Source organism: Rhinolophus sinicus, chromosome 17 (genome assembly GCF_057876585.1).
Source record: "Rhinolophus sinicus isolate RSI-liver-muscle chromosome 17, RSI-T2T, whole genome shotgun sequence".
Classification (NCBI taxonomy): Eukaryota; Metazoa; Chordata; class Mammalia; order Chiroptera; family Rhinolophidae; genus Rhinolophus; species Rhinolophus sinicus.
This window is the reverse complement of record NC_142517.1, coordinates 126,697,829-126,725,609: the sequence shown is the minus strand read 5'-3', so window position 1 is coordinate 126,725,609 and position 27,781 is coordinate 126,697,829. Positions and strand designations below refer to the sequence as shown.

The 27,781-nt window shown below is 37.2% G+C and overlaps 1 protein-coding gene across 1 annotated transcript in view; it reads left to right on the top strand.

The window, feature by feature from the left end:
- The window catches only part of DPP10 (dipeptidyl peptidase like 10), a 1,313,078-nt gene that overhangs the window by 398,733 nt on the left and 886,564 nt on the right, over positions 1 to 27,781 (top strand). The window lies entirely within an intron of this gene.

The following is a 27,781-nucleotide window of genomic DNA, read 5'->3' as shown; positions in this document are numbered from 1 at the left end:
TCTGCACATTACTCATGTTTCTGTCATTGGTCCTCTGAAGAAATAAATGTGTAGCCTCAGAAATAGTGTATGAATTACTATTTTAATCCTAGTTTGAATCTTTGTCTTTTTTTTTTAATGGTGCATATCATTTTTAACGCCACGACCTCCTGTGCTATGATTGTTCAACAAAATACAAATAATTTAGGAGTGAACAGAATGTGCAGGGGTTTCCTGAACAAAAAAAGTAATCTCCTTCTATCCACTGCTTATTTTTAGAATGTGCCCTTAAATTTCAGTGTTTGTCACTACTGTTGGCAAAGCTTATCTATATTGACCTTTATCATCCTTTTTAACATCTTAAAAGCGTCAATCATATCTCTGCTCGTCAATGTCTTTTCTTCAACTATTGTAATCTCAGTTTTTCTGCCTCTCAAAAGTAATATGACCTCCTTTCCCATTCATCATTCTGGTCCCATCAATTTCTTCTGCCTTCTCAATGTCTTTCCTGTGACATTATTCCTTTCCCTACTGAGGGAAATTGTCTCAAATGGTAAGTCACTGAGTGTATTTAATCAGCCACCATTACAGTGTCTGGCTTCCCAAGACATGTTTGTAGCCTATTTCATAAATTTATTGTTCTTAAAAGCAAACCTAATTTTGCAATGAAACTACCCAATCTCCTTTTCATCAAAAAACAGGGTAAAATATGTCTTGGGTGGAAACAATACTGCTCAGCTGCTGTGATCTAATTGGGATTAGTTTGCACTGTGTGCTCTATAAAATCATTCCTCTTGGGCTCCTTATTAGAGTGGATATTGTTTGCTCCCGTCAGAACCCCTTTGTCCTCGATTTCTTCTCCATTTGCCTTTCCTTCACTCCTGAGCGTGGGCATATTTCTGTACCTAAAGCAGGCAGTTTCCCACTGTCCCGGGTATACTGTATATAATAATCTTTGTGCAGTGTTCGTATGCTTTACACTTGATCCTTAAAACAACTCTGCGAAAGAGGCAACATGGTAATAACACCCCAAAGATAAAGCTTCCTCAAAACTGAATGCGTGGCCCAAGATTAGGTGATAGCTTACAGGAGCCAAAACAAAAGGCCAGATCTCCTTGCTCCTACTTTTCCAAGACGATAACATGAAAATTAGAGATATTTTTGATATATGAGTTTAGTGTGTGTGGGGGTATTAGAACGTTCTTCACAAGGTTGAGCAAGTCCTTTGTTATGACTACAGGAATGGCTATATTTGCATATATTTGCATATTCATAACAGAGGCCTCAACATTCAAGTACACAAGGGTGAACTGTAGAAACACTACTGAGGTCTACATGATTCTCCTAAAAGCTGCCTTTGGGAGTGTCCAAAACACTTCTCATTGTGTGAAACTCTAATGACTCTATTTCTACTTTCTCTGTGATCCTCCTTTATCAGTCTGCCTTTCTTTTCCCTACTAGCTTCAGTGATATACGCTATCAATTTGTATATTCATACATTTTAATTGAACACTTAAGCAAGATAAGAGTAAATGAATTCCAGGAAAGAATTGATATTTTACTTATTTTACAAGGATCAAATAATCCTAAAGGGTTATTCTGAGGAATAAATTTAGTTTTTAATAGATTAAAGGGGCAGGATTCAAATTCAGGTATGTCTGATTCCAAAGTCAATGCCATTCCCACCGTATCAAGTGGCTTCATGTGATAAGGTATCTCAACATATGATATCATCTGAAGGTCTTACAAGGCCCTGGCATTTAGATCCACCAACCAAAGTGCATCACGCTCCTCCCACATAAGAGATGCTGAGAAGGGAAGACATAGTTTTCCTAATTAAGAAACTTACAATTTTATTAGGAAAACAATAGCAGATACGAAATGTTTAATAAACACCGTACACAAATTTTAAATGTATTTATGTGGTGACAGGGGGTCTCTAGGAAATCTCTATACCTTCCATTCAATTTTGCTGTGAAACAAACTACTTTAAAAAAAAAGTTTATTAATAATAATAAAAAATGGGGCAGAGTTGAGGATTCCTTAGAATTCTTATAGTTCCTGGAATAAGGGTCCTACCAGAACCACTAACCCTATCCAATGCATATAAAACATTTCTGTGTGGCAAAGTGGGCCACAAAGAACAGACCTGGGGTTTAAGCAATTTTTAACAACATTTTAGTTGTTACTCGGCAAATTCTGTGTCAGTGGATTCCCCCAGAGTGTTGGCTCACTCAGCTGGATGCTTATGTGAACCACAAAATAAATTACAGCAGCTTTGCAGGTTGACATCTGCAAAAGGTGTGAAGAGATACCTTTGGGTTGTCAAGAGGTGTGAAAAATCTAGCCATCGGAATATTGCCAATCACTTCTAAAGGGACACATTTTTCAGAAGCATGATTCCTTTCTTGTTTCTAACTTTCTTCTGTGGCAGGGCTAATATACAGTCATTTAAGGTATTTAAAGAGGCAAATTCCAACTGTACCTGTTTATTTCTCTAGTTGAGACTTTGAAGACTAGACCATGAGGATCCTGGTGAGACAACAGCATTTTGTTTTTGTTTTTTTACATGACATCTGCCTCTGACTCACTGCAGATATACATATCTTTTTCTCATACAAATATATTTTTACATTTTGAATTTCACTGAGGACTGACTTAAGGACCAGGATGTTTTAACATAGACAAGCTGGGACCATCACATCTCGGTGTTCTACTATTAATTTCAGCATAATATATCACAGGCTTAATTGTGCCTCTAGTGGTGTATTAATAAAATCAGTCATTATTTTGAAAAAAGAAATTCTTAACAGTATATGTTTATCTTGAATTGAGGCTGTTTAAGCACCCACATTCTCTAAATCTATATCATTCCTATGACATATTATATTGAGAAATCAAATTACCAGCCATGTCATTCAAGCTATTTTCATGAATTTACATATTCTGGTCAATTACTCAAAAATACCCCAGAGGAAGGCTCTGAGGATCTGTTTGATTATTGAGGGTTAGAAATATGGCTCTTTAGGAAGGAAAAACTGTCTCTCAATATGGAAAACTGATCTGGAAGTCCACGGCAGAATAATTTGCAAGAAACGTAATTGCTTCCCTATCTCTTCCCTCTCTTCCACAATTGCGGTTTTACTGGTTCTTAAATAGAAACTCTATACTCAGATTCTAACAGTTGTTTTAAGATGAATATTCAAGATGGCCGAAGTTTTAGTCTACTGGCTCCATCTCTGTACCAACACAAAACTGACTATAGCGGAGACCTCCTGAACACTGCCTGATTTCATCAAGCACCACATTCTCTATCAGTGCACCATCATTTCAGAGTTATCCATAGAAATATAAAGGAAAACAAATTTTTCTATTGACCTCCCTAGTGACTTCTGGCTAAGTTGTCCTTGAATTGTGCTTAATGGGGATCAAGATGAGGAAAAGAACTAGTAACACGGTTCATACGGTCAGATATTTGGGTCTGATTGTCATGGGAGCCAAAAGTTCTTTCTAAAACACAAAGTCTGATTGTACAATTCCCTGCCAATTTTTTTTTTTTTTTTTCATTAGTATTGCTACCGGAACCTTAGTATGGCATGGTCCCTCATTACTTTCATTACTTTGAGGCTTGCTGGGTCTGGCTTCAAACTCTGCTCCTAGTATACCAATTTCTAACAGCTCTGTTATCTACAGACTCCTTCACAATTTTACCCCTGGATTGCCCACCTCTCTATTCCTCATCTCCAAACACTGGTCTTCCACTCCTGCTCATTTTTTTTATGTTCCAGTGCAGGGATGATGTCCGACTTTCTTGAGCATCTTCTATCTGCTTCCTCCTTGTGCCCTAATAGCTGTATTTGATCACTGAATCTACAGCCATTTCATTTGTAAATCCCTTAAGAATAGGGACACATTCTTAGTCACCTGGATCTTTCTAACCTCTGCAACTGTGCTTACCACAATCGTAGCTATTGATAATTATTTTCAGAAGGATTGTTCTAATAACTGAATGATAAAGGAAGCAATTCATCTGTAGAAAATACATGTTATGTGAGTACATACAGGAACAACTTTTGGCATAAGTTGAATAAGCAACTACCTCCTTTATTTCCATTTTGTAATTTTTAACAGTCTTGGTAAAAGTTCATCTGCATAAAAGTTATCTCCTAATGGGCCTGATTCAACAATCACTCCTTTATGTAAAGGCATTGATTTCACTAGCTAAAATGCACAAAATAAATGCTAGGGCAATGCTGTGGTTAGGGAAAGATATTGAACCATGTTTCAGGTAATGGGAAACCACACTTGTACGTGTCCACTAACGTTAATACATAATAATTTAATAACAATAATGGTTATAATAACAACAACAGCAACATCTGAAAGGGCTTAAAAATGATGAGTGTGAAATTCATAGGTGTTGCAGTAAATGTCAATATCAAGATAGTTGACTTATGCTGCCAGAAAGTATCCAGACCTGAGAAATGGTCTTACAAGTCTAGAATACTAAAGCCCCAAAGGAGTGAAGATACAAGCCTTGCACCCAAGTGAGGTAAGGAGCTGGGACTTATTTGGACCTTCAAAGGATAGCCCAAGTCCATAAAACAGAACCTAGATGAACAAACAGAAGATGACAAGAAAGGTTGCCATCTACCCCACTATTTGTGGAGAAGAAACTTTCCCATGAGAAATTGCAATTCCCTGTCTGATGCTGTGCATGGAAATGGGGTTCAGATTTATTCTGCACTAGTGAAGCCAAGAATACAATATAGATATGGATCCATGATTCATGAAACACTTGGGGTCCTAACAATGGAAATTTAAAACTATTCTACAGGGACTATTTTACATTCATGGCACAAAATACTCAAATAGTAAACAAATCAACTCCAAACAAAAATGAGTTCTAATAAAATTTACGGGGCCCTTGAGAAGATAAGTACCGATAAGGAGAATCAGAAGATGCAAAAGATGGAAAAATGATGCCCCAAGGACTAAAAGTAAGAGAACATTATTTGACATTCGAAAATTTTGAGATTCAAATACATGGGGTCATAGACATGCCACCAGGATTTTCATTAAAGACCAACTCATTGTGAAGTTGAAGAAAATAAAGTCACTGCAATAGAACATGTGTCACAATGACTACATCAGTCTTGCCTTATCAGATGTGATGTGAGAGAATGAACAAGTTTGTGCTTCGGGGGAAAAGGACTTTAAAGTTCAGAAAGTTTTTAGAGCCAAGGTGCCTACTAATGAATGGTCACAAAGATATTTTGAAATAGTAGCTACAAGACATGAGATCCAGTGAAAATCTCTTGATGCCCATATTCATGTTGCCCTGTTGGTTGGTTCTGGCTTTAGTCTGATTCTTGACATATACATTTCCTCAGGCCACCAAGCTCTTACTGATTGATATATGTGTGGCTGAATGATGCCTCACCCTCAGCTTCTCTGAAAGGATCACTCTGGTCTCTGATCTCCTTGCTTTGTTGCCCTCTGCCAGGTTCTATGCATGTGGGGAGGGACAGGGGAATTTATAAACACCTTTTGCTTCAAGTCACTTCTCAAAAGAGATCCATGTTCCACAAAAAAGGTGGATATCAAAACACCAATAAATATATTTTTTTATATTAGCAATAGCCGAGAGGTAGTTCAGGAACAACATTCTGTGTAATCACAACATGTCCAAAAGTAATATAGATATCACACCATTTTTATGTTACTATCCTCAGTCCTGATTCCAGGTACCTTTTATTTTTAAGGAATCAGTTGTCTTATCCTAACACTATTGAATAAAATTATATTATATTAATATTCACCAAAAAATAAGAGATGAATTGAAAGGCTTTTAAAGGTAACATTTTTTATGCAACAGAATCCCTTAATATGAATAATAAATATTAGAGATTAAATATACTATTGCTTATTCTTTTTAAAAAGTTGCACTGCTAGACACAAATCATTTTTTTAAATTATTATCATGCTTTATAAGGAAGGCATTTTATTGTTTCCATCATTGACTCATTTTTATTAAGCTGGTAAAAGTGTCAGTACAGATTCTGGAGACTAGATCTAAAAGATGGAGATGGGTAAGAACTTTGTGGAGGATGCTCAAGTTGCATCTCCCCAATTTCTGCTGCCAGTCTTGAGAATGGGGAGTCTACTTCTCTCCACAGCATCTTAGAGCGTCAAGGACGAGGGCACACACACTGTGAAGGGGTTTCCTTTCTCTAAGATACAGAGTTACAGAAGACTCGCAAGACAGACACTTCATATTATTGTTTACTGCATTTAGTCTTAAGGATATTTTTTTTTTCTCCTACACTGTAACCAGCAACATTATGTTAGTGTATTTTTTTCCATATGTTTTTTCAGTTTCTTTGGAAACTTTCCACAGACTGTTTTGTTTAGAATGTTTTGTAGGAAAGGAACTTTTGCCATTTATAACACTTAGAATCAGAAATGCTTATGTGATGTGAATGAATTCTCTAGACAGAATTTTATATAACTGCTTCATTTTGATTTAGTACCTTGACTTGTTTTTCCCTCATTATTTTTTTATTACAGACAGAATAAAAGGCTGGCGAAGGGAAGATCAAACGCTAATTAAAAGTAATCAAAAATTTTCTTTCTAACATTTATTCCTGACAGCAATTTTGGCTCATACCATTTGTAGCATTTTTTAAATCAATGTTTGGAAAATTATCACCCTGATCCTTATTCAGGGTTTAATGATTTCCTTATAGATATTGTGAGATGGGAGTTTATGTGTGTTATTGAAGGCAGGGCTAATACAATTAACATCTGCCATGTACTGAATTCTTATTCTGTATCATGAGGTACCAAGTAGGTTAAATCTATAGTTTAACTTAACCTTCACTGTAACACTGTATCTCCATTCTATAGGAATTGTTTGTATTTTGGATTATAAATTTTATTCACTTAATAAGATGTTGCACACCAAACATGTGTGGGGCACTGTGCTAGATTTTAAGAGTTGAAGTACAAAGAAGCAAAATTCCTACTCTTAACGCTCTCAGCCCATCAGCACGACAACAAAATACAATTTAGGTATTATAAAATATCAAAATTGTTTGGTAAGCAGCACTAAAGCTTGGTTACACAATAATTGACATAATTCTATAATGCATTTTGACTCAACCTACCTTAATGATCCTTTAATGCAATGATTTTCAAATGTGTGAATCATTCACCTCAGCTCAGGGAACACATAGCCTCATCCCCACACCACACATGCCTGTACTTGTAATGTCAGGAGACTTGGGGACTTATAGGATATCATCTGCAGAGTCTCTGAGTTCAAGGATGGCTGTAAAAAAAACTCTGTGAGACATGAGTGTTGTGCCTTCAACCTTTGCCAGGTTAGGAAGGCAGAGCATCCCAGAAATGCTGCCTTCGGGCAACTGTGGAACCTGTAGGGCCATTTTTGAGATGCCTTTATGCCATTCTATGCTCACTTCCAGGGCAAGTCTAGGTCTCATTATCTCTCACAACATCATTTACCTCCTTCCTGGCCCTCCCGCTCCCATTGTCTCCTTTTCCCAACTCATTATCTAAATTGCTGCTGGAGTTAGTTTGTGCAATTCTGATCATGCCTCTTCCTTTCTTAAAATCTTTCAAAGGCTCTTGATGGCCTACGGGGTAAAATATAAGCTCATAACTGGGGTACTCACACGATTCAGGATCTCAGCATCACTCACTTTGGAAACCTCATTTTCTACCCTCATCACTTCACCCATGCCAGCTCTCAGATGTGTTCTGCCTTGTTTTTATGCAAATTGTTACAACTACTGCATCTTTCCTTTCGTGTAACCCCTTATCTCTATGTTGAACTCGTAGTTACTCTAATTGACCTTGCAGGGCATAGTTCAAACCTCACCTCCCAGGCCCTTCTAGATAGCTAGGGTTCCTGTTCTTGGCCTGCTTATTTCCATATTAGTATTTATAACATTGTGGTATAGTTGGCTCTGTCTCTGTCAGCTGGAGCTGCTTCTAATTACAAACTATGCCTATTGATGTTTATATTCCAATCATGTATTCCAAAGCAAGGAGCATAGGAAGGACACAATAAGTATTTATCTAATGAATTGATATAAACCAAGGCTCTCTACCGGAAAAAAATCCAGGTGTTTACTTTAGCTCCCAAAGACATTACTCTCCATGCTACTGCCAGGAAGTCTTGCCTGATCTCTTAAGAAGTGGATATTTTGTGATAAGAATTCCAAAGACCCGTTCCGGCTGGATTTTGCTCAAATGGCCTTCTGTTTGGACTCAGGATAATCACACACTACACTTAAAAGCCAAGTGTATTGAGCGAAAGAGGCCAGGTAAATAAACATTCATGGTATGATTCTATGTAAATAAAGTTTAAAAACAGGAAAAACTAATCTATGGTGATAGAGGTCATAATAGTGGTTATCTATGGGTGACAGTGGTGTCTGGTAAGGAGGCTGAGAAGGCCTTTCAGGTATTAGAAATGTTCTATAACTTGGTCTACCTGGTAGTTATATAGATGTAAACATATGTAAAAATTCATCAAGCTGCCAGTAAAATACAACTACTAGTGATAATTTTTATATATAAGGCTGGCTCTAAGAGTTTCAAAATGACATACTGTATTTTGCCATGTATAATGCACACTATTTTGACCAAATTTGTGAGGGAAAAATAAGGATGCACATTATAACATGGGTAGCACTAATTCTGTATCTATTTAAATGTTTTTAATTCTTTTATTTATGCTTATGAGTTAAAAGTGTAACTCTAGAAATCAATAACGATATCCATGTGCAAAATAATTCCCTGGAATATGATAATCGGTTTGGTTGACCTTACAACAAATTGGCAATGATGAAGAGTTCTTGGCCTTCTATTATGTGTAAATATCGTAAATATGTTACCCCGGTACATAACATTTCTTGTACCTTGTATCTGTTCTTGTGTTTTGTAATTATTTGTTACATAAAATTCCTTGAACCATAATATGGTGTCGTGCGGGAGACCCTGCTCGCTGCGCCATTTGTCATGCGGGAGACCCTGCTCGCTGCGCCATTTGTCATGCAGGGCGGCCTGCGGGGTCTCTGCTCCCGCTCCCCATACAAGAACGCAGGATATGGTGAGGCCAAAAAGGAACACCCACGGAGCCATAGGTAGGGGAGTCATATTCTCTCTGGCGGCACTATACTCTCAATGGAGGCTGGATTCACACTGTCCGCAAACCGCCATCCACACTTGCCAGCCCAGCCACCATCTTCTTGCTAGCCCCCATTCTTTCTCTCTTCCTGCTAGCGTAGCCACAGCAGTTATATTAGTGGCCAATGGCTCACTGGTTACAGCTGACGGCCAACTAGCCACAGCTGATGGCCATGCAATCACAGTTGATGGCCATTTACTACCTGAGCCAGCACCTGTCTATGTGAGGCTGAGAGCCTGGAAACTACTTTCTGGGGCTCTGCCCCCACATATGGTAAAAAAAAAAAAAAAAAAAGCTAAAATTCCTTTATAATACACAAAACAAGTACCTAAATGTAAACAAATAAAAATTTGAATTAAAAATTAAAACAAAATATATTTTCCCTGAAAATTTCGGCCCAAAACATGGGTGCACACTATACATGGTAAAATACAGTATGTCAGCAAGGCCACCATTCAAATTTAGCACTAAAGGGAAGACAAATATTAGAAGTTTAAAACCCATTTTTGCAAAATTTCAGGGGTTTTAAGGGCCCACTGTACTCAAACCATGGTTCTCACCCATTAATTTTTATAGATGGTGTGACACTTTAACATTATGTCCACCTATCAAGTTTTTTGATACACCGCCCTCAAGAGTAGAGCCTAATTTCCCTGTGCTGAAGTGTGGACTGCACTCATTGGCTTGCTTCTCTGAATAGAAAAAAGCTGGTGAGAAATGATGAAGTGCTATTTCAGAAACTAAGTTGTATAGAGGCACCAAGGCTTCTGTCTTGGTCACTCTCTCCATGATCAGTCACTGTGGAGAAAGCCAACTGCCCTGTCGTGGAGGGCCCTTAGAGAGGGCCATGTGGTGAGGAAGTGAGCCCTCCAGAGCAGCTTGTGAGGAGCTGCAGCAGTCTTCCAAGAACCACAGGAGTGAGCTAGGCAGTAGTTTCCCCAGCCCAGATCAAGCCTTCAAGATGTCTGCAGCCCTGGCTACTCTCAACTGTATCCCAATTATAGAACCTGAGCCAGAACAAGCCAGCTAAACCACTCTTAGATTTCTAACCACAGAAAAACTAGGAGATTATAAGTATCTGTTGTTTTCAGCTACTGAGTTGGAGATAATTTGATACGCAGCAATAAATAACTAATACCTGTTGAGAAACTAAGGTCCGAGAAGGTTCAGTTCCTTCTGTGAGATCATACACGGAGATCATCATAATCAAGATGAGAATCCAGATTTCTCTTGTCTTGCTTAACTCCTAGAGCTATTGTGAATGTTAGAAAAGACATATTGTGAAGCATTTAGAACAGTTTTAACACATAGTAAGTTGTTAACAATACTAGCTTTTCAATTTAATTATTATCCTTCACAATTGACCTTCACAAAACATGATCCAATATAAAATAAATGTTAGAGTTTATTACCTTAACTGAATTGTCCTCAAGTATTTTGCATAGAAAGACAAATAAAGTGGTCTTCCATCTATAGTGTTTCAAAAGCCTAAGACTATTCAATTTATATGAGTACTGATTGAAAACATAAAGCACCTCTGGCAGAGAAGCCTGCTGATGCTCAAAAGCTTCAGAAGACTTTACAATCTCAGAAGAACAAGAATAAGTGCCATAGTCAGAGGGCAGATATGACCTTGAGTGGTAAAGAAACAAGGTTTGAAGAAGCTCTCAAAAAAGAAAAGCTGTCTTTGCCTTTGTTATGGAAATTGTAAAGACTTCAAGGATAGGGTACTTCAGTATTGCTATTGAGTCGTCAAAAAGTAGAATTGGGTATTGGCTAATCCATGGAGCATCAGATATATGGCACCTTTGTTTCTTTTGTGTTCTTTAATTTGTCATTCAAACACATTCATACTTTGTCACACTTAATTTTGGGGGTGGAAGGTTGGAAGAGGATATCTGATTATTTCACAGTGAGAGAGCATGCACACATTTGTGTGTTGCATATTTGCACACCCATTTTAATCCACAAATGCGTTTTCTTTTTTAAAATTGAAGCACAATTGACATATAATATTATGTTAGTTTTGGGTGTACAACATAATGATTCAATACTTTTATACATTGAGAAATGATCACCACAATGAGTCTAGTTAACATCTGTAACCACACATAGTTAAACATTCTTTTTCTTGTGATGAGAACTTTCAAGATTTACTCGAAGAGACTTTCAAATATGCAAGACGGTATTGTTAACTATAGTTACCACGCTATGTATTTTATCCCCATGACTTACGTATTTACTTTATAACTGGAAGTTTGTACTTTTTGATGAGTTTCACCCATTTTGCCCACACTCATTTTCCTCATCTGGCAAACACTAATCGGTTCTCTGTATCTATGAGCTCATTTTTTATTTGCTTGTTTGTTTTTTAAGATTTTATACAGAAGTGAGATCATTTACTATTTGTCTTTGTCTGACATTTCACGTAGCATAATGCCTTCAAGGTCCATCCATGTTGTCACAAATGGCACATTTTATTCTTTTTATGGCTGAATAATATTTTATTGTATGCATATATACTATAATTTCTTTATCTATTCATCCATTAGTGGACACTAAATTGTGTACATATCTTGGCTAATGTAAATAATGCTGCAATTAACATGGGGGTGCAGATAACTTTTTGTGCTACTGTTTTTGTTTTCTTCAGACAAATACCCATGAGTGGAATTGCTGGATCACATAGTAGTTCTGCTTTTAATTTTTTGAGGAAACTCCATATTGTTTTCCATGTTGGCTGCACCAATTTACACTCCCACAAGCAGCGCACAAGGGTTTCCTTTTCTCCACATCCTTGCCAACACTTGTTACTTCTGGTCTTTTTGATAAAAGCCGTCCTAAAGGTATGAGATAATATCTCATTGTGGTTTGAATTTGCATTTCTCTGATGATTAGTGATGTTGAACATCTTTTCATGTACCTGTTGATCATCTGTATGGCTTCTTTGGAAAAATGTCTATTCAAATCTTTTGCCCAGTTTTGAAATTAGATTGATTGGTGTTTTACTTTTGAGTTGCATGATTTATTTAGATACTTTGGATATTAACTCCTTATCAAGTCTATGATTTGCAAATATTTTCTCCCATTCAGTAGGTTGCCTTTTTATTTTGTCAATAGTTTCCTTTGCTGTGAAGAAGCTCTTTTTGCTTTGATGTAGTCCCACTTGTTTATTCTTTCTTTTGTTGCCTTTGCTTTTGGTGTTAAATCCAAAATATCATCTCTGAGACTGATGTCAAGGGGCTTACTGCCGGTGTTTCCTTCTAGGATCTTTATGGTTTCAGGTGTCACATTAAAGTCTTTCATTCATTTTCTGTATGTTGTCAGATAACAGACAAGTAATTTAATGCAGAAATATCACTGTCTATGTGAAATCACTAGTCTGCTTCTATCTCCAAACTTCAGTGAAACCATAGACAGGGAAAAAAATGAAATGTAATCATTGATATACAATGCAACACACTGGTTTTTCATTCCAGGTAGCTCCAATTTGAAATTTGGTAAAAGGGAAGAAATGTCAGGGAGGGAAAGAGAAGGAAAGGAGGAAGGAGAGAAGGTGAGAAAACAAGGAAGAAAGCAAGGGGAGAGAGAGAGAGAGAGAGAGAGAGAGAGAGAGAGAGAAGGAAAGGGAGGGGAAGGGAAGGGAAGGGAAGGAAAGGAAGGAAGGAAGGAAGGAAGGAAGGGAAAAGAAAGAAAGAAAGAAAGAAAGAAAGAAAGAAAGAAAGAAAGAAAGAAAGAAAGAAAGAAAGAAAGAAAGAAAGAAAGAAAGAAAGAAAGAAAGAAAGAAAGAAAGAAAGAAAGAAAGAAAGAAAGAAAGAAAGAAAGAAAGAAAGAAAGAAAGAAAGAAAGAAAGAAAGAAAGAAAGAAAGAAAAAAGAAAGAAAGGAAGAAAAGAGAAAGAAAAATGTTGAAAGGGAATTTTTTAAAAAGCATGTTAGAGTAAATGGCAGTAATACAGATCTTCACTATAGAACCTCACTGAAAACACAATTTTTTTTAATTAAATTTATTGGGGTGACAATTGTTAGTAAAATTACATAGATTTCAGGTGTACAATTCTGTATTACATCATCTATAAATCCCATTGTGTGTTCATCACCCAGAGTCAGTTCTCCTTCCATCACCATATATTCGATCCCCCTTACTCTCATCTCCCACCCCCCACCCCCCGCCCCCCTTAAGACAGGCAAACATTTTAGAAATCTCTGCTATGATGTATGTTATCCAAATTAAACTTTACTCATTGAAACTTCCTCAAACACTCTGTAGCCCATATATGAGAGCAATTTTTTTCTCTGTATGACATTAAAATGGCATAAATATCAAAATGTTTTTGTATTTCCTCATGTACAGGCCAAGGTGATTCTGTCATCTAGTATGCACATGACGTATGCATACAAAGCTGAGTAGGGAGTAGAGACTACCACACAAAAGATCAGCATCTTATACCATAGAGATAATTTATAAAAACAAATTTTTAATCCCTATTTTCCTTTTAGCAATAATAGTTTTTATAGTGGCTTATCTTAGTACATAGTCTTGAATGAGATGCTCTGTTATCTTAGATTTGACATAAATATACTCCAGACAATTTCTTAAAAGTTACTGTTGCAACGAGCATTTGACAAAGTTCACATCTTCAGGCATCACTGAGGGTAGCAGAAATGCCACACCCTTAATATTTTTAAATATTTTTCGTCAATTGGAAAGTTATTTGTATGCTGAATATATTTAAACATTTAATGAACCACCAAGAAATAGGCAAAAAAAAAAAAAAAAAAAAAAGTGGGGGTGGAGGTAGGAAGAGATTTGAATACTTCAATATGCACTTTACGTAAGAAAATGTTAAAACGGCAATAAATATATTAAAAGGAGCTCAACTTCATTGGTTATCAGTGAAATGCTAATAAAAATCCCACGAGATGTCATTTATACACCTACTAGAAATGTCTAACTTCTTAAAGCAATTGAACATACCAATTATTGGTGAGGTCATAGAAAAATAGGAACTCTCATAAGATGTTGGTTGGAGGGCAAATGCAAAGAATCTATTTTTAAATCGACTTACGGTATTTCCTAAAATTAAATACACACATACCCTTGACAAGCGATCTCATTTCTAAGTTTATATAGAACAGAACTTACGTCAAAGGGACAAATAAAGGAATTTTCAGGGCAACACTATTTGTAAATAGTTAAAACCTGGAAAAATTCAGATATTCATTGACAGAATAAATATTCATTAAAAATAATAATAATGGTAAAGACTACTATTTTAGAGTGACTTACATCATCTATCCATTATAATACATATGAGTATATAATATAGCAGTCACTTATAACAATAATTTTCGTAGATATATATTATTCCCTTTTGAAAGTAAAATATCGAGGGTCAGAGAGGAGATGTAGCCATCTAGTATCTCTCAGAAATAGAAATTGACAGAACCAGTATTCTAATATGCGAGGTAGGACAATTAAGTTCGCGAACTCATTCTAGAAAAAGGACTATATACTTCATTGCTGAATATCACTATGGTCACCTTTGAAGTACTCCCCTTGGGAAGCTGTGCACCAACACCAGCCCTTGCCCACCCTTCAAAACAATTTTGGAACTCTTTTTCTGGAATGACCATCAGAGCTGTCATCATATTACCCTTGATGTCCTGAATGTCATCAAAATGTCTTCCTTTCAATATTTCCTTTATCTTCAGGTAAACAAAGAAGTCACTGGGGGCCAGATCAGGTGAGTAGGGAGGGTGTTCCAATACAGTTATTTGTTTACTGGCTAAAAAACTCCCTCAGACAGCGCTGTGTGAGCTGGTGCATTGTCGTGATGCAAGAGCCATGAATTGTTGTTGAAAAGTTCAGGTCATCTAACTTTTTCATGTAGCCTTTTCAGCACTTCCAAATAGTAAACTTGGTTAACAGTCCAGTTGGTACAAATTTATAACAAATAATTCCTCTGTTATCAAAAAAGGTTAGCAACGTTGTTGCAACAAAATTTTGGAACTTAATTGTCAGGTCTCGTGTGTGCACGCACACGTGCGCATGTCTGTGTCTGACTGTTGCTCTCTTTGTGATTGTTGTCTCTCTTTTCATCCATCCATTCATCCATCCATCCACCTATTTAGGCTCTCAGTCAGCCTCACTAGTGATTTTTGGGCATTTTTCAATTCTCAGTTATTTGTTTTGACAAAACATTATTAATTTTCAACTGAATTTCTGGAGCTGTTTTATTGTTTTGCCACCGATTAGCATGATTTCAGGTTTAGTCTATAGGAGGACTTCTAAATCATTAATTATGCACATGAACCATCCAGGGATCTCAAAATGCAGTTCTGGTTGCAGTAGATCGAGGGTGGGGCCCAAGAGTCTGCATTTCTAATTCGGTCCTACATGATGCCTGACAGCTAGCTGGTCCTTGGACCACTCTGAGAAGCAAGGGTTTATGTAAACCACATTAATAACATGATTGATTCATTTAGAGAACTTTGCGTTGTTACTGAGAAATCTAGCTTCTGATTCACTCTTACAGGAGGAATTAACTACATGAGTTAATCAAGTTACAAATTCTTGAGGTTTTGATTTCTTTAAAGTTAAATGTGGTTGTATGATTCCATGATTGCCTTTCTTTGGCCACTTTCCCTGCTCTAACATGCAATCATCATATTAAAAATAATACAACTACCAATAACACTAACTTACTGAGTGTTTGCCATGGGACAAACATTGTATTAGAAGCTATACATAAATTATTTCATTTTTAAGCTTCACTAAAACTTAACAAAATAAACACTATAGCCTCATTTTTAGATGAGAATTCCAAAATAAATACTTTTCCCAACACCACAGGGTTATTGGTACTACACCTAGGATTTCATTTTTCATAATTTATAATTTTATGTTTAAAATTATATCTTAGATGAATTTTTAGAATGGTTTGTAAATACATTTTTGTATAAGCATATGTATTTGACTTTAGTGACACATATTTATTTGTTAACATCTTGGCCACTACTTTTTAATTAAAAAAGCTAAAATTTAACATTACAAATGAAATTTTCAAACTTTATGTTTGGCTGCATAATAAAACAGGGAAGATAAGCTATATTATTTAGTGACAAAATTCTTGAGTATTATTATATTGAATCTGATATATTTTTTTTTGCTTTAGCTTACATCTGTATTTTTCCCTATTGTTTTTACTTTTTTTACAGTGACACAGTCTCATGATTTAATATTCAAAGTACATTAAAGGGTATCTAATGAAAAGTCTCCCTCCCAGTCCTGTCTCTGAGCCTCTGGATTCTCCTCCCCAAAGGCAACTGATATTGGATTTGTAAAATTCTTCCTGAGATACCTTAAGCTTCTATGAGCAAAGCTCTTTTCTCATTTTCCCTTAGTTATTCATTTATTTAAAATTTTCTACATGAGGAGCTAGGGGGCTAACACCCAGGTCTGTCTGTATCAAAAACCCATGTTTTCTAACTCTGTAATATGCTACCTCCCTCTTATCAATACATCATTTGAGTATAAATATGTTAGCAACAAAAGCAAAATATTTAGGTCCAAAGAGTGCCCCTGACTTGAAATCCATTATTTTCTTGGAACCTGGATCTCAGGGAGCCACAGCCCTGTGGAAGCCAGAGAGTAAGCAGGCTGCATGACATCCTGGTAGCGTACTTCCCATGGCCAAACTCCACATGTCCACATGGCACCCAGAGTCTGCAACAGCAGAAGCTGCAAACTCAAGGACTCCATTCCACCCATCCCCCACACGATGCTGGCACCTAACCCTGAGTATTATGAATCAATAGTCCACACCAAACCATATGCCAAACACTTGGAAGTCCTTTTCTCACAGAAGTTAAGAAAATGGTTTTCAATTAACTGAACAGTACCACCATATTTTCTAAACAAAACAAGCAACCACAAAACATTCAATTAGATTTACCAATAAATAAATAAAATATCATTATAATGGTGCTGGCTTATTTTTCACTCAAGTATTAAAGACACTCAGTGAATAAGTTTAAACAAATTGACCCTTGAACTAAACTGATTAATAATTTAACCCAACAACATATGGAAACGTGTGCCAAGGTTGAATGAAAAAGCTAGCAGATTAATTTGTCCAGCTTCTCGGGCCAGCCCTTGGGTGGCTTTTGTCAGGCCATAGTTTGGCAAGTTTGGTACTCGTCATTATGCAGGGTGTCATTTAATATCTCTTATTTTTCCTAATGTAGGCTCTTCCACAAAATGGCTAAGTAATTCTAGGCAAGTTTCTTAACGACCACCTTTCTGTGGCCACTTTTTAATTATCTATAATACAAGGTGTTTGAACTAGATATCTGTAGCTTGTTTTAAAATGACTGGAAATTTTATGTTTTGATATTTAGCAATAAGGATTAAGAAAAAAATGTAGAGATGGGTGTCCTTTACTTGATAGTGAGTTATCCTAAAGAGGAAAGATTTTGCCTCCACAGAAAAAGCAAATAAACTAGCTGGTAATTTTTAAAAAATCAATCAATTTAAATAGTTTTATGTGCATGTAGTATGATACCCAGGGTTTAATTAATATTTTCATTCTAGGCCCGATAACCTTTGAATCTTTAATATAAAAGGCCTACAAATCCATAGACCATCAAAGCCAAAATTTTATTACTCATTTAAAAATTCCTCTTCTCAATATACCATTTTTATAGACAGCATCACCAGACATAGATTGCAAAGTCTAAAAGAACAAAGGCAAACAGAATAGATTTTTAAAACTCTGCAGACACAACTCCATCTGGAAGGCTATCACATACAACTGTCCAAGTAAAAGAAAAAATAATAAAATACAAAAAGCACTAAGAACTCACAGCTCATGTAAGAGAAAAAATATTGTTTTTCTCCCTCATAAGATTCTGGAATTGCTTCTTGCTATTTTCCCTCCAATGTTAGAACAGTGTGATATACTATTGGCGACGTGTATGCTAACAGAGTAGAAAAAAACTAAATCTCACACTCGGGAACCAGATGCTGACAATCTTTTAGGCAGATAGACTGATTTTTCTCTCCTGTGAAATCAAACATCCTAGTTAAAATGATTCTCTGCTTTGGGGTCAGTGATAAAAGGAAAAATAAGCTACATGAGGAAGGTTAAAAAAAAAAAAGACAGAAGGTTAAAAAAAAAATGAAAAAAAAGAGAGAGAGAGAGAAAGGGAAAAAGAGATAAAAACAAGTGAGAAAAATATGTCAAAATAAATATGAAATCTATAGAGCAGCCTTTCAGATGAAAGTAGAAAAGGAGAAATGCAGGCTGAAGATTATGTGAACAGGATCAATGTAGAAGAAGGAATGAGATTTGGCAAAAGTCAGGCTAAGATGCATGAAGTTTATTTACTCTTTGCAGTAAACAAGTTTCTCATTTTGCTGGCTGCTTTAAACCCAGTCATTTGGTAGAATATGTTGACAGTGTTTATTTTAGGACAAAAAACCCCACAAACACCCACTTTTACTGATTTGTTGTGTGGTTCCTTCGGTTATTCAATAAACATGAATTAAGCACCTCGTATGTGCCTGAGTCTGTGGGAGGACTCATAGTAGAAGGTTTACTAGTGATTGAGTGTGTGGAGGGCAGGGTGGGCGGAGGGAGAGAGTTGGTGCATGTATAGGCATCTAAATAGCGTCTTGAAATCACATATTTGCCTTGATTTCCGGGGTTGCCTAGGCACTCAGTGTTCCATGTGTCCTCTGAAGCAGGTAGTCTTTGCCTTGATGGCTACCAAACTCTCAACTTAAGACAATCAACCAGCTTCCAAGATAAATGGCAAGGGATACGTTATGCCAGACTCTGATTTCTCACAAGCCAGTATGCTCTACAGTATGCCAGTTTGTTCTACTGTGAGCTTGGTTATTCTGGGTCCTCTATTCCTGTAGATCCCTTCCTGTATGATTTCCTTTATTTCAAGGGTTGGGGTTGATTGAAAGTAGAGTTCTTTCGGAAGATCCCTGTCAGTTAGTGGTGGTCAGAGGCAGACAGGGACGTGTCGGTGGGTTCCGGTTGATCTTCACTCTTCCCTTCTCCACTCCCAGCTCCCCTTCTCAATCATCATCCCTGCGGACCCCAGTGATGGACCTTAGTTCTGACACTAGACACGTGGCTACCAACTCGCAGCCACAGAGCACCAAAACCTATCATAGACTTCTTCATCAGCTCAGCCCCTTTCATGATTCAGGACGGGGTTTGCCATGTAAACTCCGACTTGTTCACCAGCAACTGGTTAGTGATTTTACTCACTGTTTGGGACCTGCAGTTCCTTGGCCCCTCCCTGCATTGTCTAAGGCTGAACTACTAAAATAAATTCATAACTTCATAGGCCTCATGGTGGTTCTGCCTCCCTGATGAATATAGTCAGGATGGCCGACACTACTATTTAATAGGAAACAGGACAAAATTGAGTAGAAGTCCAAGTACTTCTTAGATACTGGAAGGCTATGGCTATGCTTGAGGACACTGCATTTGCTTTCCGATTTATTTATTTATAACTAAAAGGAGGAAATATTTTTTTTAGAAGTGTAACCCCTCCCATGCCTACTTTACCCTGTGCCTGTCCTTTGCACACTAAGAGGAAGATGTAGATAAATAATCTGATAAACTGCTTGGGGCAGGGGCTGAATGTCTCAGTCATGTTTGCCCCGTGCAGTCGGTTGTTCATTGGCCTTCTAGGAAATGTTAGTTCAGTTAATCGAAGGGCTTTTATTTTGCTCATGGGACAAGCAATTTGGGGACAGAGCTAAAATGCTGAGATAATAGAGAATATTGGAAATAGTGCTTTAGACAAAATGAACTAAAAAGAAAGGATGAGCTAATGCTAAAAGAGAAATAGAGAGCAAGAACAGAAACATCCAATAGAGAGTTTTATTAAGTCGCTTGCGGCATTCTATGAAATATAAATTCTCTCTGTCATTTTCCTATGGAAGCCAATACAATCTACATTTCCCACTCCTTTGTAGTATAGATTTACTTTATAAATGTGATATTTGCAGTGAACACAGCAATGAATAAACAGTTCTTTGGGCTCATCCAGGCACTGCTCCAGCATAGGGGGAGTATGATGGCTGAGATAAACACTTTCCCTCCCTACGAATCCTACAATCATCAAGTCTGAAGGTAGGGAGGTCAATAGCAACTCACAGTCCAGGCATAAAATATGAGTCATTAAAGGAAATAGATAAGGGATCAAGAGATTGCACACAGTCTCACAAGCTCTTAACAGCCCACTAGGAATTGTGTTTGAACTCATCACAGCCTATACCCTCCACGGACTGTGCTCCTGAAGATGGAGCCCATCCCTGTGCTGTTCCACGTTTGACAGGGAACTTAGGAGGAGTCAGAGAGCATGCAGCCAACCAACCATGTAAAAACAGGAGCTGTCTGGCCTCCAAAACACCTTGCTTGGAAGAGACAACTCCAGGGTTTGGACCTTAGTTCATAGGGTAGCATGTGTGCCAGTGCAGTACCAGCTACAAATCTTGTAGCTTTTTTTTTTTTTTTTAATTGGGGAATATTGGGGAACAGTGTATTTTTCCAGGACCCATCAGCTCCAAGTCAAGTCGTTATTTTCAATCTAGTTGTGGAGGGTACAGCTCACTGGCCCATGTGGGATTCGAACCGATGACCTTGGTGTTATGAGCACTGTGCTCTAACCATTGAGCCAACCCGCCACTCACTTGTAGCTCCTCTTGATGATTGTTTTGCTAAAGGTGAAAGAGAGGTGGTCACAGGGGACATTCAGCACAACAGACTCTCCTAGCCTCTGCAGTTATTTCCTAAGAAGTTAATGACTTGGATAGTTAGGATAGAGAAGTTAAGGACAAATTACTCCCAGCATTCAGCCACCTCAGAAAATCACTAGACATTTCTGTTTATTCATTCAGACTCCCAAAGTAAAATGGCTGAAATCAAGCCTAGGACCTGAGTGGACAAGTCCTGTTCTATGTTCAGCACTGCAAATGTAAAATTCCAAAGATCAGCATTAAGATATTAATGCTAGAAAGACCTCTCAGAACAATTTCAGAGATGAGCCAAGTTTAACGCAGCGAGATACGTTCTGACGTTGTCCAACTGCACAATGACCTACCTACTAGGTGACTGTGAAAATCCTCTCTATTAATCACCGAAATTGGGTTTGTGTGTTACCTAGACAAGAGGATGAGAGTATAGGTCATTTTCCCTTGATATTGTTTATTAATTTAGACAAAGTAGAAGTTGTAACAAGATTCTGTTTTGTGAAGACATGCACCTCATGTAACTTGTTAAGTAAATGAATGACAAAAATTAGCTAAAAAGCCCTATTTGAGTGGCAAATACATAGTATTTAATTTAGAATCCATTACCTGGCGAAACATTTAAAAATTTTTCATTTTGAGATTACCAGTGGCTTATATCCTCTCTCTCTCTCTCTCTCTCTCTCTCTCTCTCTCTCTCTCTCTCTCTCACACACACACACACACACAAACATACTGATAACATATATATTAGTCTTATTTATGCGTCCTTTTGTTCCAATATATTGAGAAGCATATAACACCCCCAATACATCTTATTTTTCTTAGATTCCTTATACATATCAGTTGAAAAATAAATGGCAGGTATCTAGATTTACTTTTCTATGGGTAACTTCTTGCCCCAATCTTCACAAAACAAATCTTACAATTTCCTCTGGGGACACAACTGGTCATCCTAAAAAATAAGGTGAAAGATTATTTTTCTATAAAAAAGAAAGGCTTCTTTTTAATTCTAGAGGTCATTTGAAGAAATAATAATATTTGGGTAAATATACAAAGAGCAATAATTCATTGTAAACTTGAGGATTGGGGTGGGCACTTTTTATGTCTATTCTAATTGTAAGCAGAAGTTACTGAATATCTGATACTATGAAAACAGTGACAGATGTTATTAAAGTTATGCTATGATTATAAATTGTATTTTCATATTGAGGACCTCTGGGTTTCCACACATCTTAGGAGAGTACAGTTTCATTGCAGACGTCTGAGAAATAGGATGAAGCATTAAGTCCCCCAAATCTTACTTATCCACACTAATTGGACTGAAACTGACAGTTATGTAAAACTTTCCGGGTCAGAGATCTATATTATTTACTGGTGAAAACAGCTTTCAATTCTTTATGTATAATGGAGAAATAAATATTTGCTGCCTGATTTGCTTGCAGAAAAGGTGAAATAAATTCGTAAATAAATCTATTACAAAGGCTGACTGAAAACTAATGGTCTAGTTTACACATTAGGACTTAAAATGCAGCACTCAATAATGGGAATGGCATTCTTAATCTCTTCACTGTTATTTAACATGTTGAGCAACAGGTCCATTAATCATTTCATATTAATATTCAAGTGAGAGAGAAGATGCTGGGACATGCTGTATTCTAAATAGCAATTCCATTTGGCTGGGTGTCGTCTTAGGCATCATGGGGAGGAAACAGGAAGGAAGATTAACTCTCCGACACACCTCTTTCTGCCTCATTATTCCAAAAGTCTTTTCTGAGCCATCAAGAAAACTTAACCAGAGCAAAGTCAATCTTGACATCTGCCCAGTTCTAATAAATAAAGCCTATTTTATTCAGTTTTATGCTTGTTTATTCAAAATATAATTACACTTATAAATCATGACAGAGGAAGAATGATCATTAATTTTATCCTAGATTTTTGCTTACCTTTGAGGCATGTGGTGGCTAATCAGAAAAGAAAAAGGAAACAATTATTTATTGCGATCTTGTACTGGGTCCCATATTTTTTATATTGTTATCTAATAAGTTAATGTGCATGTAAAAATATGCCCTGTGCCCTATATACTCTATGGAAAGTAATTATATGTGGGCTGCGTAATATTATGATGTTGTCCAATGGTACAGTGACCTAAGAAAATCACTATGTAACTTGCAAATTGTAGGTTGCTTATTGAAAGATTAAATAGATTGTTATTAGTAAACATGAAGCTTTATGAAATATTAATGATAATGTGTTAAAAACTTTAGAAAATTTATCTTATTTATTTCTCAAAAGGACCCTAGGAAATAAGAGATTTTTTCCCCCTATTTAATAGTCAAGGCAGCTAACGTTTAGGGATGTTGAGTAACTTGCAAAAGTTCTCACAACTAATAAGTGGTGAAGTTGAAAAGCAAAACTCAAAGCTTGTATTTTAGTCACATATGCAAGAAATAGAATAAGCATATTCTCCAGTAATTTGTCATCTAGCATTTAGAAGCCTGTGACCTAAAGAAAGTGGGGCATATGCTGCATTCTAAGTCTAAGACCTCCCTTTCGATCTCTGCTTCTAAGTGAAGACTGGAGACTCCCCTAAATGTATATAAGGCTCATTAATATATCAAATACAATCACGTTCACATGGGCAGGCTTTAGTCTTTACTGGCTTGTTAATATTCACTTCAAGCAATTCTCTAGGTTAGGTGGGGTTGTCACTGGTTCCCTTCTTGACCTGACATGTAACTGTCATTCATTTCCATGAGGACTTTTGTGTTCTGTATTAATGAGCAAAGTACAGAAAGTGAAATGCAAGACTTATTAAACTTCTTTGCTTCCTTCAAGATCTTTGTTTACTTCTGGCTTAAATCAAAGTGAATTGTTTTCCTAGGTCTCGGTGCCATGTCTAGAACAAGGTGATTCTTGAGGGAGTTCAGGCATGGAGAAATCTGGGTTAGATATTCTCTTTAGCTCACTTCTGCTTCTCATTTCCATCACAGAAGATCCTCACCTTTTAAATGATCTTATTCAATACAATATGAATGGTGGGAGCTTTTTAATTACCCTTTCTGGACCTTTGTTCAAAAATTTTTATTCTAGTTTTCAAAAGATACTGCAATCAAAACTAGATGTATTGGATTTTAAACATCTTTGTGCACCCCTTCCTTTTAGAAGCACAAATACCAGTTATGCTTTTTAGCTTCTTTTGCCCTCTGGGCAGAAAGTGTCATCCAATTATGTTGCTACAAGTTTCTTTATGCCTCTTTCCTTATAACTTAGAATCTCATTATATTTTATGAAAAGTTTCAGTAATATGCAATGTATTGCAATTACGAGCTTTGGCATCTGTCTTAATATGATCATGCACAAACTTTAAGGGTATTTATTTATGACTGTAGGTCTCATTATGCACCAGCTTACAGCTCACTAAAACTGCAACCATTTTTATCCCTACACTATGTCATGGAAGGAAGTAAGGCTCTCCTGACAAATTGTTCTTTTTCCTTTTAAAGAAGCCCAAGAGCACAGCAAGACACTGTTAAAAGCATCCAAAGGAAAAAAAGGTCATTGTGTCACCAGTCAAGGCCCTTGGGTCAGATTCTCTCAGGCTCCAATCTGACCCTCAGCTCCTCAGGCTCAGAAAATTAACCTTGTCGAGAGTATCTCAGACTCGATTAGATCTGAACACTGAATCAAATTAACACAGCTCTTATGAAATGATATTCAAAACAAGAATGACCAGTTATTAATTTGTAATTAGACAGATTACTACCAGAGGAATCTAATAGATACCTTAGTCAATATTCTCACTTTGTGACCCAGGATGTTAAAGGCAGATTATGGTCAAATGTGTGAATTCGAGTTCCAGTTCCAGGTGGTGACATAGAAAGATCCTGAATTCACCTCCTATCACTGACACACCATAACTACAGTTATATATGAAAAAAATTCCCTTGGAAAAACACTAAAAACTGTCGGAATGAGCCATTCACACCACACAAATGAAAGGGAGACCACATCGAAGTGGGTATGAAAGACTGACGCACAATCTCTCCATAAACCCCAACCTCTGCACGGTGACCCCCAGTCAGGAGAGAATTCAAAACCCAAAGCATCTTCCTAAGGAGCAAAGTGCTCGTAACTCACATTGGGCACCCCAAATTTTAAGACTAGCCCCTGAGATGTGCCCCCCAAACCATCTGGCTTTGAAAACCAATGGGACTCTTGCCTGTAAGACCTGAATGGCTTGGAGAAATGAGGAATGGCTCTTAAAGGGCCCATATGCGGACTCACCCACCCTGGGGCCCAGTTCAGAAGCAGTCTTTTGAAAAGTGCCCAGACTTTAAGTGAATGAGACTAATTTCCTAATTTTACCAAGTTGGTCTGTGGGGAAAGGGCCTGCTGGGACACTCTCCAGGGTTAGAAGCTGGTGGGTGCCATCTTCCTGCATTCCTTTTGCCTTGCAAAAATTGGCAGGCACTATCTTTCTTTCTTTTTTTTTTTTTCCTTTTAAAAAAACACAAATTCCTTTTTTTTTTCTTCTTCTTATCATTTCTTTCCTCTTTTTTCTTTTTTTTTCTTTTTCCCCCCCACTTGTTTTCAGCAGTGCAAGTTTGGCATTGTCCCTCTGCCTTGCTCCAGCTAGTGACACTATGTTCATACTCTCCCTGTACTTCAGAACACCACTACCTGCCAAAGCGGAGATTCTACATACACATGGTGCCCTGGCTTTTACGTTTGCTGACCCAGTGTTTGCAGCTACCATCCGGGGGACACGCCTTGATCTCCTGGTTCTGAAAACCAGGGGTGCTTTCATTCCTGGTGCCCTGGTTTTTATTGCTGTTACCGAGGGGAGAACCCTTGATCATCCGGCCTGGTATCCAGGGGGACTTGCCTTTCTAGGTCCCATGGGTCTATAACAATCAGCAAGATAGCTCTGACAAGACTACCATTCCCAGGGCACTGAACAGAGATCAGACTGAAGCGTCACCCCAGCTGGATGATACTTTGCCAGGTAGAGTAATCTTGGTTGTAGGTACTTGCTCTTCATCACTTTGAATACATCATGCCACTCCCTTCTGGCCTGCAAAGTTTCTGATAGACAATCTGCTGATAGTCTTATGGGGGTTACTTTATAAATAATATGTTGCTTTTTCTTGCTGCTTTTAAGATTATCTCCTTGACTTTAACGTTTGACATTTTAATTGCGTGTGTCTTGATGTGGGTCTCATTGGTTCATCTTTTTGGAGTTCGCTGGACCTCCTGGATCTGGATGTCTGTATCCTTCCCCAGGTTAGGAAAATTTACAGCCATTGTATCTTAAAATAACTTTTCTGCCACTTTCTTTCTCTTGTCTCCTTCTGGGACTCCTATAATGTGAATGTTAGTCCACTTGATATTGTTCCGTAAATCCCTTATGCTGTTTTAACTTAAAAAAAAAAAGACAAAACAAACAAAAAAAACCTTCTTATTCCTTTTTGCTGTTCTGATTGACTTCTGTTCAACCCCTCTGGTGTATTTTTCAGTTCAGTTATTGTAGTCTTCAGTTCTTTGATTTTTGTTTGGATTTTTCTTTTTTAATATTTTCTATATTTTTGTTTACATTCTTACTGTGTTCATTCATTCTATTCCCAATGTCAGTGAGCACTTTTATGAACATTACTTTGAACTCTTTATCATTTCAATTACATGTCTCCATTTCATTAAAGCTTTTTTTCCCTGAGATTTTACCACATTCTCATGTTTGAAACATATTTGTGTCTTCATTTTGCTTAACTCTCTGAGTTTGTTTCTGTGCATTAGATGAAACAGCTACCTCTCATGGTCTTAAAGAGCTGGCCTTTTGTGGTAAATGAAACTTATTGTTCATTTAACTCTTGGTTTTCTCTTTAACACTTCGCATTCATCTAAGCAGCCTTTTTATTTTTCATAGCTCACAGTAGTTGAGGGTGTGCTAAGACCAATCAGTGTCCCAAAGGGGAGAATCTCAGCACCCAGATTCAGCCTGATTGGAAGCCAGACCTTCAGGAATCAGCTTCTAAAGGACATATATATATACCCAGTCCTGCAGGAGTGCAAGCATATGCCCTGCTGGCTTCCAGAGTGAGGCAACCTGGAAGTGTCCCCTGGTCAGCAGCTGAGAAAATTGTGGCACCAGGCATACAAATAAGTTCCTTTCTGGGAGATACTAGTGAGCTGTAGTAAGGGAATAAAAGACTGCAAAGATGGCACAGCCTGGCCTACATTCCCTGAGAGCGCCGCTGTAGCCCATAGATGTGGACCAAACCTTAAGACTGCTCCTAAAGCCAAAGTTCCAGAAGGAAAAGATAGGCCCTTTTCACAGAAAGGCTGAGGATATTCTTCAGTCTGATGTCTGTGCAGTGCCTTGGGTATGGTAGTTTTGTGAGCACTGTCTCTTTGACTGTTATAGTCCCTGGGGTCCAGGAAGAAGAGGTAAAGAGTTTTAAAGACAAGCAAAGGCCAAAAGAATTAATTACCATTAAACTGGCCTTATAAGAAATGTTAATGGGACTTCTTAAAGATGAAAAGAAAAGGTGTTAATTAGTAACAAGAAAACATGTGAAAGCATAAATCTCACTAATAAAAGTAAATGTAAAGGTAGTGAATTAATCACTTATAAAGCTAGTAGAAAGGTTAAAGAACAAAAGTAGTAAAAATAACTGTAATGACAATAATTAGTTAATGGATACATAAGATAAAATACGTAAAATATGAAATCAAAAACATGAAATGTGTGGGAGAGTGAAAATAAAAATGTAACACTTTAGAATGCATTTAAATTCAAAATGTTTTA